The sequence below is a fragment of the Culex pipiens genome, chromosome 3 (assembly GCF_016801865.2).
Source record: "Culex pipiens pallens isolate TS chromosome 3, TS_CPP_V2, whole genome shotgun sequence".
Taxonomy (NCBI): Eukaryota; Metazoa; Arthropoda; class Insecta; order Diptera; family Culicidae; genus Culex; species Culex pipiens.
Genome location: NC_068939.1, coordinates 82,661,325 through 82,675,917, shown reverse-complemented (window position 1 = coordinate 82,675,917; position 14,593 = coordinate 82,661,325). Strand labels below are relative to the sequence as shown.

Genomic DNA, 14,593 nt, shown 5'->3' with positions numbered 1-14,593 from the left:
TTAAACATTAAACATTAAACATTAAACATTAAACATTAAACATTAAACATTAAACATTAAACATTAAACATTAAACATTAAACATTAAACATTAAACATTAAACATTAAACATTAAACATTAAACATTAAACATTAAACATTAAACATTAAACATTAAACATTAAACATTAAACATTAAACATTAAACATTAAACATTAAACATTAAACATTAAACATTAAACATTAAACATTAAACATTAAACATTAAACATTAAACATTAAACATTAAACATTAAACATTAAACATTGAACATTAAACATTAAACATTAAACATTAAACATTAAACATTAAACATTAAACATTAAACATTAAACATTAAACATTAAACATTAAACATTAAACATTAAACATTAAACATTAAACATTAAACATTAAACATTAAACATAATCCGCCTGAATTATTTTTTTTGTGCCTTCGGTATGCCCAAAGAAGCCATTTTGCATCATTTGTTTGTCCATATAATTTTACATACAAATTTGGCAGCTGTCTATACAAAAATTATGTATGAAAATTCGAAAATCTGTATCTTTGGAAGGAATTTTTTGATCGATTTGGTGTCTTCGACAAAGTTGTAGGTATGAATAAGGACTGCGCTGAAAAAATATGATACACGGTAAAAAAAATGGTGATTTTTTATTGCACTTTTTGACACTAAAGCTTGATTTGCAAAAAAACACTTTTTTTCTGATTAAGAGCAATTCCATGCCAAATAGGGAATCGGTTGTACCCGACCCTCTCCGATTTCAATGAAACTTTGTAGACATGTTATCCTTCGCTTATATGAGCCATTTTTGTGTATATGGAGCCAGTTCCACTCGATAATGACATTTGAGAAGGGCGTAAGTGTTTTAAATATTTTTGTAATTCGGAATTTAAATATTTCTGTATCTTGAAGCCGTTGCATCGTATCAAAAAGTGGTCAAAGACAAACTTGTAGGAAATTTGACGGGCTTTTCGATAAAAATACACTGAAAGAAAAAAACACTCAACTTTTATGAGATTTTTTGATTTTTAAGTTTAAAAGTCAAATTTGAGGGGGAGCCCACGATTTTTTTTCGTTCAGAATTTTTGTGAAGATAGCCTAAGATGTTACAAAAAGACTCACGAAAAATGCAGGATGGAGCAACTCACCTAAAAAAATACAAAAAACATTTACTGAAACTGTTTTTTTGAAAAGTGCTCTAAACGTCAAAATTTTCAAAAACCGAATGCGGGAATCGATTCTCCAGACAATTTTACATAAAAGTCTCCATATTGACTACTGTCCTAAGTTCAATCCTTGTGAAGTTACAGCGGAATTAAAAATAAAAATGTTGAAAAAATAGGTTTTTTGATGATTTTTGGCAATTTCTATATGACAGACTAAATTTTTCTGTCTCGTAAATATTTTTACCGGAAAGCTCGTCCAATTTCCCATAAGTTTGTCTTTGACCACATTTAAGTTGGATGTATGGGCTTACAGATATAAGCTAGGTTGCTCCATCCTGCATTTTTCGTGAATCTTTTTGTAACATCTTAGGCTATCTTCACAAAAATTTTGAACGAAAAAAAATCGTGGGCTCCCCCTCAAATTTGACTTTTAAACTTAAAAATCAAAAAATCTCATAAAAGTTGAGTGTTTTTTTCTTTCAGTGTATTTTTATCGAAAAGCCCGTCAAATTTCCTACAAGTTTGTCTTTGACCACTTTTTGATACGATGCAACGGCTTCAAGATACAGAAATATTTAAATTCCGAATTACAAAAATATTTAAAACACTTACGCCCTTCTCAAATGTCATTATCGTGTGGAACTGGCTCCATATACACAAAAATGGCTTATATAAGCGTAGGATAACATGTCTACAAAGTTTCATTGAAATCGGAGAGGGTCGAGAAAAAAGTACCTGAAAAATTCCTGTTTTGGGCTGGAATTGCTCAAGGACATTGTTTTAGAGGACATCAAATGCCAACTTTCCAGAAATTTCCAGAATGGGCAAAAAATCTTTGATCGAGTTATGAATTTTTGAATCAATGCTGATTTTTTTCAAAAAAATCGAAATATTGGTCGCAAAATTTTTTCAACATCATTTTTCGATGTAAAGTCGAATTTGTAATCAAAAAGTACTCTAGTGCAATTTAGATAAAGTGCACCGTTTTCAATTTATAGCCATCTTTAGGTAACTTTTTTGAATATAGTTGTAGTTATTTATTTTTTTAAATTAGTGTCCATGTTTGTTCACTATTGGAAAAATATTTTTGAAAAGCTGAAAATATACGCTATATTTTGCAATTTTGAACTTTGTTGATACGACCCTTAGTTACTGAGGTATTGCCATGCAAAGGTTTAAAAACAAGAATATTTATGTTTTCTAAGTCTCACCCAAACACCCCACCATTTTCTAATGTCGCTATCTCAGCAACAAACGGTCTGATTTTCAATGTTAATATATGAAATATTCGTGAAATTTTCCGATCTTTTCGAAAAAAATATATATTTTTTAAAGCAAGACCTACATTTTAAAAGGACGTAATATTGAATGTTTGGTCCATTTGGAATGTTAGTCTTGATTGAAAAAATGAAAAAAAAATCGGAAAGATCAGAAAATTTCACGAATGTTTCATAACTTAACATTGAAAATCGGACCATTAGTTGCTGAGATATCGACATTAGAAAATGGTGGGTTGTTTGGGTGAGACTTATAAAACATCAATTTTCCTGTTTTTAAACCTTTGAATGGCAATATCTCAGATCTCAGGCAATATCTATCAACAAAGTTCAAAAATGCAAAATATAGAGAATATTCCCAGCTTTTTCAAAAATATTTTTTTCAAAAGTGGGCAAACATGGGCAATAATTTAAATAAAAATAATAACTTCGACTATTTTCAAAGAAGTTACCTAAAAATGGCTATAACTTGAAAACGGTGCACTTTATCAAAATTGCACTAAAGTACTTTTTGATTGCAAATTCGATTTTACATCGAAAAAGGAAGTTGAAAATTGTTTTAGATTTTTTGAAAAAATCAGTATTGATTCAAAAATTCATAACTCGGTCAAAGATTTTTTGCCCATTCTGGAAATTTCTGAAAAGTTGGCATTTGATGTCCTCTAATCGTAAAATAAAAAAAAATGATAGTATTTTTTTTTCAAATCAAGTTTTAGTGACAAAAAGTTAAATAAAATTCACCAATTTTTTTACCGTGTATCATATTTTTTCAGTGTACTCCTTATCCATACCTACAACTTTGCCGAAGACACCAAATTGATCAAAAAATTCCTTCAAAAGATACAGATTTTTGAATTTTCATACATCATTTTTGTATGGACAGCTGCCTAATTTGAATGGAAAGTTATATGGACAAACTTATGATGCAAAATGACTTCTTTGGGCATCAAAAAATACAAAAAATCGAATGACCGATATCTCAGAATATTGCTCTTTAATCATTTTTTAGTTCAATAAGCCCATCTTTACTTTAACTCAAACAATCAGTCAGAACGAAAATTTTTCTTGTCCAGTCTCTCCGTGTGATCAAACCAACAATATCTTAAAAATCAATTTATCATTAGTCCGCATCCGGAATCGCCCCGACGCGACCCCACCTGCAATCCGTGACACTTGTCTGATTCATCGCCGATCTTGTCAGGAAGAATATTCAGTTTAATGTCGCGTCAACGAGTAATGGCTGTGTGTGTGGAGTTGAAGGCGTTGGTCACTTGGTGGCTCTCAGATGGGTACCAGCCCCCCGGTGGAGGAGGTGGCGATGCTTGTAGGATTTTTAATGCCCGCAACTCCATTTAAATAAATTAGAATTGACATTTTGCGAATGGGGCTGGTGCTGCTGCGCCATAAAGCAGCAGGTATGAATAAAAACTGGATGCTGCTGCAGAGCTGATATGTGGCAGCCGGTAGAGGAAGTTGAGTTCTTCTTTGTGAGAATTTAAAAAGTTTGCAGGAGATTTGTCTTAGTTTTTAATCATTCAAATAATTTACTATAATTAGCTTGATGCAAACAGCTCATAAAATTTGTTTTGTAATTTTGTTTAAAAAAAAACATTGCTTATAGCAGCTTAAAAAATAAAAATTCAGTCAAATTTCAAAACGTAAAGAGTTAGTCAATGAGCCAGTCTGTTAAAATGTCAGTCAGGCGAATAATCCACCCGCAGAACGCAAAATGTCACAATGCTGCTAGACTGCAGAGGACGGGATCGGGCTTCTACGCCATCAACTTCTCGGAGATAAAAGAATGTCGTTACTGGTGACTGACTGAGGAAGCTGGAGTTCTCCGCTGATGATGGGTGATATTTTAACCTGTTGTTGGTTTTGCATGCAGAACTATACACCATGCCCAGTTCCCGGACCTGTAGAATGCAATCAATGGTCGATCGTAAAATTGATCCAGAAATAAAGAATCGTTGTAGAGGTTGAGACTTTTTATTTGGAAGGTTATTGAAAAATAAGTAAATATAATTTTTTTAGGGTTACCAGATATTCAACAACCTAGCTTTTGCAGGTTTTTTGCCAAAAAAAAAATTGCTAAAAAAAAATCCTGAATTTGGCCCAAAAATTCTCCGTACATCTCAACTATCTACAAAGTTTGATACATTTTTGACGAAGTATTTTTAACTCGTTTTTTTTTTTGGCCTTCCTCACTAAGGAACGGCTATAAAATCCCTGGGAAATTAACTTCTTAATTGGACCACCCCTTTCCTTAGTCGAAATAATAAGAGTCGTATTTTTTGTTTGGCCATTAGGGTGACCTATTCCGTGTTAAGGTGATCAAAAAATATGCAATTTTCGTCGATTTTCGCAAAAACCACTTTTTTTAAATCATAACTCCAAGCAATTTCAACCGATTTTTACTGTCTTGGACGCAAACGAAAGTGTGTTAGATATGCTTTTAAGGAAAAAAATGTCAGAAGTTTCAAATATCTAACCTAACATTTGAAAAGTTCGATTGAAAACTTAAAATTTCTGAAAATATTTTTATCGGATTCCTCAGAAAAGTTTACATAACATATAAAAAATTGGTGAAGTCATGTTTTCAATATTCCGAGATACGATTGATTGAAAATAAACACCGTGTTTTTTGACGAGAAAGTAACGGAAAAGGGATAAATCTACTTTTTTTACTAAATCTACGATAATTTTAAAATTTAAGCGATGACCTATACATGTTTGGGTACAAAAATTTGCTTCTTTCAGTTACAAAAATTGGAATGGTGCGGAGATATGATTGTTTGAAAAATGTGGTTTTCGCGAAAATCGACGAAAATGGCAATTTTTTGGACCACCCAAACACGGTGTAGGTCACTCTAATGGCCAAACAATAATCAGGTGTTATTTTTATTTCTTACTTATTCAGGTCTTATTATTATTATTATTTTTTGCCCGATCGGACAACTTTTTCTCCAAATCATGCTGTTTTCCTGGGGAATTGCTGCATTTTTGTTGGTTCAATTCAACAACACTCAACTGAATAAAATATTTGAACAGAATTAAAGTCTAGACCTGATTATCCGAAGCCTCAATTATCCGAAGTAAATTTTTTCCAAGATCTTCGGATAATCGAGTCTTTGTTATTATCGAGCGTGTCATTTTATTATTTCAATCAAAATTGGATTGTTTTACAAAAAGTCTATATTTACTAGGGTGGCTTGACGTTTGTATGGAAAATCTTCAAAAAAAAAATCAATTCAATCAGAACAATTTTGTGATTTTTATTTTTTCTGTCAATTGGAAAACTAATAGCGTTAAAATTGAGAATACAGTCCAGACTCGATAATCCGAAGGCCTCGGAAAAATTTGACTTCGGATAATCGAATAAAAAAAAATATTTTTGTTGCCTAATTTTTGATTGTAGAGCTTAAGTATGACCCCTAAATTACGCTCAAATGATTTAGAACTGTTGAATCCAAGATGGCGGCCAAAATGTCGGGGACGAAATATTGAAAAAATGCATTTATTATTTATAAGGCAATCAACTATTCAAACTTGACTAAAATGGGGTTTCAGAACTCGAATTTTATGTTTAAAACAAGAAAAAGAAAAAAACAAAAACTTTGTTTTGTTCGTGATTTGATTATTCGAAGTTCCATACAAACCTTCGGATAATCGAAATTCGAATAATCGAAACTTCGAATAATCCTGCAAAAACATTCTCAAATAAAAGTTTGCACTATCTTGCTCCTGGCAAAAATACATCTTTCTCAAAATTTGTCTTATCCGTTATTTTTACAAGTTTTGAGCACATTTTAGATCTGTTTTTCGATAGGCAGAATAATGAATAACAAAAAATAATGGGGTTTGCAAAAAGCCGGGTCTGCCCAGATCGCTCCCAAATTTTAGAAGGTTGTTTTGGGGCCTCAATGTAAGCAAAAAATGGCTGTTCTGCATATCAAGCCACCCTAATATTTCGACGGTAACATTTCAAAAGGGATCATGTACATTTTGACACTTTCTGGGTTATTGCATATTCTGAAAGTACTCCTAATATGCTACCTCTCCACCAAAAATGAGCAAAAGTTACTTCAGTAAAGTCTGTTTAATCATGATTTAAAATAAAGTAACATAAACAAAATCTCTGCCATCAGCAGTCCCTGTTTATATAGCCCTGTCAACCTGTCAAATAAAAGACTACATGAACCTCGTGACGAAAAAAAAGCATCATGAAAAAAGCGCCATGTACATTCGGCGAAGAAAAACGAATCATAACAAAGCGTCCCCCTCAATGACAGCAGGGTGATATAGACGTTGGTGATTTCAAAAGGAGTTATGTTTGTTTTTCTCAAATAAAATTACGGAAATAATGTTTTATTGAATTTGGATGATCAAGTATCAATAAAAGCAACGTTTTTCATCGTTTGTTATCATTAGAACATCTTATTTTGCTTTTATATTAAAATGGGAATTGAAAATGGATGCTCAACATTCAAATGCGTTTTTCTCAAAACGCATGGTTTGTACATGATGCTTTGGCGTCATGTTGGCGTCGATTTGTTGAATTCTATACAGAATGACAGTTATTTAAATTCAATTGGGTCCTAAAATGAAGCTTAGATTGCTGATATTATTGTTCACAGCGATAAAGCTTATTTTTCTGAGTACAATGACCCTTTGTACGACCACAAATAGTTTAAAATGGATTTTTTAAATCAATTTTGAAAAATTAACCTCACGGTCCTTCTTGACAGAAAAGCTCCTACTTGACAGCTCGTTCCAAGGGGACCATAGTTGATCCATCGAAAAAATGTTGTCTTGTCAGTTTTTTATTTTGCAATAAAGTGAAAAAAAAGTGATCGGAAATGGTTTTTAATCGTGTTTTTTACCGTTGTACATAAAAATTGCCATAGGGCTTTAGTACCCAATTGTTCAATTCGGAAAAAATATTGAAAATCATATTAAAAATATTTAAAAAAAAATGGAAAGGAAAATTATATTTATTTGTAAACATAAAAGAAAATCCTTTCTAAAAAAAAATCCACAATTTGAATGCTTATATTTTGAAGATAACATTCCACCGTTGAGGATGGTGGATAAACCACGTAGCCTTTAAATTTTAAATTTATGTCGGGATCTATCATGCAACCCATCCTTAGTTGAGCCTATAATAGATTGAGTTTGAGCACTTAAGGTGAAACAGGACGCCAGTTTTTGGATAACTTCTGGTCAACTAAAACCAATTTCTGATCTTAACAGATTGCTTGCTATCGACTTTTTTGGCTTCTGTAAATAAACAGAACATCGTAAGTTACGGCATTTTTATTAAACGTGCTTCCAAAAACTCGAGTCGTGATGTTAAAATGGCGCTGCCTTCCCGTTTCACCTTTAGTGTTATTTATACACTGTTTGAGGCCGGATCTCATATATTTTGTTAAAAATAATGATCTAACAGCTTTATTACATTTCGGAAGGAATATCTCGGATTAGTTTTCAAAAAGCCGTAAGAGCCATTGGCAAACAAAGTCCTTTTTGCATCGGTATTCGACCTACTTACGAAAAACCAATATCAAAAATGATTGAGATTGTTAATCTACACGTCCTTCAAGTGCCTCAAACTAAAAATAAATGAAATTTTGTTTCATTTTGGAAAAAAACGAAAATTAGTGTCAGAGGTCACGGTGGCTCTTACGGCTTTTTGAAAACTCAACCGAGAATTTCATACTTTTCTTTATAAGAGGCAAACGTGAATGTCTAGATGTTTTTAAGAAAAGGAACTAAAAGTGTGCAAAAAGATTTTATAGATAGCAGAGCGTAGTTTCGATCTACGGACCTCTGGGTTATGGGCCCAGCACGCTTCCACTGCGCCACTCTGCTTCCACACTCTTCGAAGATTCAAAAGATCAACCAATGCCAAGCGTTTCCCTCGTCATTTCCAATAAGAATTACTTGAAACTTGTCACAATCGTATGCGATAAGACAGCTAAGTGCGACTGTAAGTTGTCATGCAACAACTACGTGCAACAATATATGTAGCGCAACCATGCAACAACGAGACTTCGTTTAGTGAGATGCTTTGTTTGAGGATCAACAATCAAATTTTGTCAATTGACGAATTTCTAGAGTATTTGAAAAGGTTTTCAAAACAACTCTAAATTTGTTCTGCAAACGTTTAAGGATGGCTTGAAAGTTAATTCCATTTATTTGGGAACAGTTCACAAAATTGCACCGTCACTGTATGATATACGCATGCTACACTACAAGTTCTATGTTGTATTGAAATGTATCAGTGCTTTAGGTGAAGCAACACGAGTTACGGGCTGCCAACTGGGGCTGGGTGACATCACTCACACCATCATGAAGCAGAGTGGCGCAGTGGAAGCGTGCTGGGCCCATAACCCAGAGGTCCGTAGATCGAAACTACGCTCTGCTATCTATGAAGTTTTTTTGATGAACTCAATTGCTTGAAATGTTTTCATTTCAGTTTTTTACAGTTGATTTTTTTATGAAATTCGTTTCAACTTGGGTAATAATTTATGAAAGCTATAAAAACACACCGATCAATTTTACTTTCAGGAATGCAACGTGCATTTTTACGAAGGACGCATAAATTTCAATCGTTTTCACACCTCCCCAAACGCTCAATTTCAACCTAAATGACGCTTGAGAATTTATTCAGCGTATAATTAACCGTTTTCCTTTCTGAAGGCCTTTGAGGGAGGGGGCGCGTTTCGGTAAGCCACAAAACCGTTGCAACTTCACCTGGGGTGTGGTTCTCAGGTTGCAAATATCGAAATCTGAAGCAACCGCGAAAGGTCGTCTGGCTTCCTGTTTCGACTTGATGCGTCGACGTCGTCATTTTTGCGTTCTTTGTTTTGGTTGCTCGGTTTGTGCGGTAAAAAAAAAGCATATTTTCATGTCTAATTTATTTACTGTTGCTTTTATTAATTTGTTTCCTGCAACCGATAACTAATTAAACTGAAAAGTTAGTCGTACAAACTTACCTATACGGCGAGGCTAATCAGAAAACCGCATCGTCAGCTCATAAATTATGTATCATATATAATCAGCGAAGAGACTCATGTAGGTAAACCATAACCAACAATAACCAAACAAACTTGGAGAACCCACCGCCGTAAGCTAACACGCGGTGATGATTAATCGTCAACAATTGTGGGCTTTGATGAATAAAATCCAGATCGATGTTCTGATTTCACGGCTTGATTGATATGCCTTCCGTGTTGTTGCCGGTGTTATACATCGCAAAACGGTGATAAATTTGAAAAACGACACGTGCGTTTGTCAGTTGTTCATAACTAGTAGAAGTAGTAGGAGTAGCAACAAAAAAGCATTCCGCCCCCGGGTGGACTCGAACCACCAACCTTTCGGTTAACAGCCGAACGCGCTAACCGATTGCGCCACGAAGGCTCATGAAAACCGAGTTGAAAGCACAAATTTTCTGACGGTGTAGGGTAATGAGGTCTAATGTTGGCTTATCTAGTAATAAGAATATTTGTGATACGATTTTTGTGATTAGCAAAATCTTCATTCATATTCTAGAATAGAATAGAATCTAGAATATTCTAGAAAAGATTGTTTTTTTACAAGCATAAGACAGTACACAGCAAAAAAAAGTTGAATTTTGGAATGTTGAAAATTTGTTAGGTTGAATATTACTCATTTTTTGAGTAATATTACTCAAAAAATGTGTAAAATTGTGAACCTGATTAATATTCATCAGAAACTGATGAAAATTCACCAATTCCTGATGTAATATTACACATTTTACTTGCCACAAGATCTGTCACCATTTCCTGATGAATATTACCATCATTTTTTTTTCTGTGTAGTGCAACTGTTTTCTTGTGCTCTTGTGCATGTATTGCTAAGGCCGTTGCAAATACTTTTCAAAGTTTATGTTCAAAGTTTATTTTTATTTTCTTGCTTTAAACATTAAATTCGAGTTCTGCGACCACATTTTAGTCAAATTTGAACGTTTGATTGTCTATAAAGTTAGAAATTGCATTTTTTCAATATTTCATCATCACCATTTGGCCGCTATCTTACATTTAAAAATTCTAAATCACTTTAGAGTATAGTTTAAGGGTCATACTTAAGCTCAACAATCAAAAAAAACTTAATAAGACAAGACAAAATTTTGATTATCCGAAGTGAAATTTTGCCAATGCCTTCGGATAATCGAGTCTGGAGTGTACACCACAATAGCCTAGGATAATATGTCTACTAATTTTCAATTAAATTGGAGAGGGTCGGGTACAAAAGTACCAGAAAAATTCCTGATTTGAGCTGGAATTTCCCTTAAGAGCGAGTCCCCCCCTTTGTATGGGACGTCGTTTGGACCTCACCAATCTTCCTGAAATTTTCAGGGGTTGTTTGTACATATAAAAATAGCATCTGGCCAAAATATGAGCACTCTAGGTCAGCGATTCTCAACCTTCTTCTAGGCTGGTACCCCCTGCCATGTAAATCAAGTAGGCTCGGTACCCCCGTTGAGAATCGCTGCTCTAGGTCAACGGGAAGTGGGGCAAATCGGGACACAAAGTTTGAAGGTTCAAAAACGTCAAAAATCTTAAAAAGGCTATAACTTAGGCAAAATTCAATTTAATTTCAAAATTCAAAATGCATCTGAAAGGGCTTAAAAAATGCAACAAAATGCAGGGAGAAGCATCCCAATTGGTTAAATCTAAAGGGAGTTATTGGCATTTTAGTGAAAAAATAGCATAATTTTCAAACTCAAATAAAAAAGTGTTCCATCCAGATATCAACTCGGTTCGACCTGCAGCTTGTAGGGGACATCTGGGACTACCATCTGAGACTGAGAACGCTTTGGGTAAGGCAGTTTAACATAGACACTTTTACTTTTAGTGAATTTTTTGGTTGTAAATTTTTGCTCGGGGGACCCCTTAGATCCCATTTTCTGGTGATAATTTTATCATATTCGTGTTCCTGAGACAATTTCACAATAGAAACATGCATAAAAATGTTTATTTTCATCCATTTTAACCCTTTAAAAATTGAAATTAAAAAAAAAATCTTCGATTCATATTTATTGAAAATCAAGTTCGTTTCCAAGGATACTAGATGACACCAGAAAAAAAGCAGCTTCTTATTTTTTTAACTTTCATTTTTTAAAGGGTTAAAATGGATGAAAATAAACATTTTTATGCATGTTTCTATTGTGAAATTGTCTCAGGAACACGAATATGATAAAATTATCACCAGAAAATGGGATCTAAGGGGGCCCCCGAGCAAAAATTTACAACCAAAAAATTCACTAAAAGTAAAAGTGTCTATGTTAAACTGCCTTACCCAAAGTGTTCTCAGTCTCCGATGGTAGTCCCAGATGTCCCCTACAAGCTGCAGGTCGAACCGAGTTGATATCTGGATGGAACACTTTTTTATTTGAGTTTGAAAATTATGCTATTTTTTCACTAAAATGCCAATGACTCCCTTTAGATTATAACCAATTGGGATGCTTCTCCCTGCATTTTGTTGCATTTTTTAAGCCCTTTCAGATGCATTTTGAATTTTGAAATTAAATTGAATTTTGAAATTAAGTTATAGCCTTTTTAAGATTTTTGACGTTTTTGAACCTTCAAACTTTGTGTCTCGATTTGCCCCACTTCTTGTTGACCTAGAGTGCTCATATTTTGGCCAGATGCTAGTTTGTATGTACAACCCCCGAAAATTCAGGCAGATTGCTGAGGTCGATGCGAGATGGGTATGCTTTGCTCGTGGACTCACTCTTAAGTGAAATATTAGCCTTAATAAAAATTCGTGTTTCAAAACACCCCCCCCCCCCACCCCCATAATTATTGAATTATAAACACGCTGATAAGAGGCAAATGCTACAAAATGGGAACTAGATTTCGCTAGATAATTAAATAACATCTGCAAATATTTTAACTTTTAACACGTATCACTACTTGCATTGTAGAACATTTGTTTTGAAATCTTTTTGCCTTCCTCACTGAGGTGAGGCTATAATCCTGCTCGAAAAATAAACTTTTGAAAAACAGCTCGTAGACCTATATTCATGTATACCTATCGACTCAGAATCGAAAACTGAACAAATTTCTGTGTGTGTGGGTGTATGTGTGTGCGTATTCCCCTTGGTGCTCAAAATTCTTGCCAAGTTTTCTCGGCACTGGCTGATCCGATTTGAGTCAAACAAGTTGCATTCCTTCCGGTTTGGTGCCCCATACTGCACTATTGAATTGTTTGAAGATCCGATAAGTAGTTCAAAAGCTACGTATAAAAAAGTGTCAAAGTTGCGAATCGGGTGCTGGAGTTTTGATGCCGGATCTCACTTAAATGCATATAAACTATGTTCTGATCCATCATCTAACCCATCGTTGGTTAGGTAATCAAAAGACCTTTCCAATGATTCTAAAACATTGAAGATCTGGCAACACTGTCTCGATTTATGACCCTTTAAGTTATATTTATGTACTTTTTTGAAGCCGGATCTCACTTAAATGCATGTAAACTATGTCCGGATCCATCATCCGACCCATCGTTGGTTAGGTAATCAAAAGATCTTTCTAATGAGTCCAAAACATTGAAGATCTGGCAACCGTGTCTCAAGTTATGACCACTTAAGTGATATTTATGTACTTTTTAGAAGCCGGATCTCACTTAAATACATGTAAACTATGTCCGGATCCATCATCCCACCCATCGTTGGTTAGGTAATGAGTCTCTCCCATGAGTCCAATACATTGAAGATCTGGCAACGCTTAGTCTCAAGTTATGATCGCTTAAGTGACATTAGTGTATTTTTTATTGAGAAATAGATGGAATTTGTTTCCAAACCCATCATATCACCAAATGTTGGTAAAAAGTGAGGAAGGCTGTCATGCCATGGCACACTTTTTTCGTAATGTTGGTGCTACTGCGCGATTTTGACATTTCGGACGTTCAACATTCGAACGCCATCTTCGCTTAAAAACCTGGATATGCTTATGTTTTTTATTTTTTTGTTAATAAAAAGAAACTTATGATTTATCAATATTTTGATCCCCACTTTAGGATACAAATAATTTGTTCAAAATATTTTATAATTAAAACAATTTCACACGTTTCAATGTGAGTGAAACTAGTAAATATCGTCAAAACTTTCATCAAACATTTTTAGAAATATCAAAAAAACGTTCAAGTTTGACTTAGGTAGAATTCTGTAATAGTTGCAAAAATAAAAGTTTTCTTTATTAATTTGCAAGTCATATTGACCCTTTTATGAACTGACCCTCAAACTTACATTGCACTTCCTTAGGGATTCGAACTCATTACAGTTAGATAACGAATCTGATTGACTATCAACTGATTCAGGCAGACAAAATGTGGAAATCGGATATGAAAATTTTACAAAGCTTTCGTCGATCAACCTACCCTTCCACCATTATTAAAAAATTGACTCGAAAAACCAGGAGCAAAAATATATTTTCAAAAAACTTAAAAAAATGAAATTTAAGTGCATTCAGCTGAAATTAATTAAATATGCATTCCTTTGCATTTAAAATCATTTGAGCATGTTTGGGTTTATTAAAAATAATTTGAATTTTAGTGAATTTTCGATGAAATAAATAAATGTTGCTTCGCTTTTTTTTTTGAAAATAATGATTGCAGGTTAACTATACGGAAGCTTAAAACATTTTCTAAAAGTTTTTTTTTTCATTGAAATGTTGAAATTCTGGATCTCAACGATTTTTCATTAGCCACACTTAACTTATAGATGAATTGTTCAACATGTAATGTCACCACCATTTTCGAAATATAAAAACAAAACTTTATTTTTTTTTTTTTTGAAAACACAAGTACATTCAGCTAAAAACTTTTTTTTCTTTCAAATACCAGAAACAACAAAATCAACAATACCAATAAAACCCGTTATTTTGTGATTTCTAATATTTTGAATGGACATTTTTTTAAATAACAGAAATGTAATCTTTTACATTAAAATAACGTTATTTACTTTTTTAACAACCTTTTGTATATTTGGCCCGCAAGCTCATTTGAGCTTTAAACTTGGCCCGGCCTCCAAAAACTTTGAGCACCCCTGTTGTACATCCAAAATTAATGCCGCTCCAAATTCCATGCCATTTGGCCT

At 33.6% G+C, this 14,593-nt stretch overlaps 3 non-coding genes across 3 annotated transcripts; 1 reads left to right on the top strand and 2 right to left on the bottom strand.

Moving 5' to 3' along the window:
* Positions 1 to 8,268: 8,268 nt before the first annotated feature.
* Trnam-cau (transfer RNA methionine (anticodon CAU)) lies at positions 8,269 to 8,340 on the bottom strand. Its single transcript has one exon. It is a non-coding gene; the product is annotated as a tRNA-Met (tRNA).
* A 484-nt stretch (positions 8,341 to 8,824) lies between these two features.
* Positions 8,825 to 8,896, top strand: Trnam-cau (transfer RNA methionine (anticodon CAU)). Its single transcript has one exon. It is a non-coding gene; the product is annotated as a tRNA-Met (tRNA).
* Positions 8,897 to 9,817: 921 nt separating this feature from the next.
* Positions 9,818 to 9,891, bottom strand: Trnan-guu (transfer RNA asparagine (anticodon GUU)). The gene has a single exon. It is a non-coding gene; the product is annotated as a tRNA-Asn (tRNA).
* Positions 9,892 to 14,593: the final 4,702 nt, after the last annotated feature.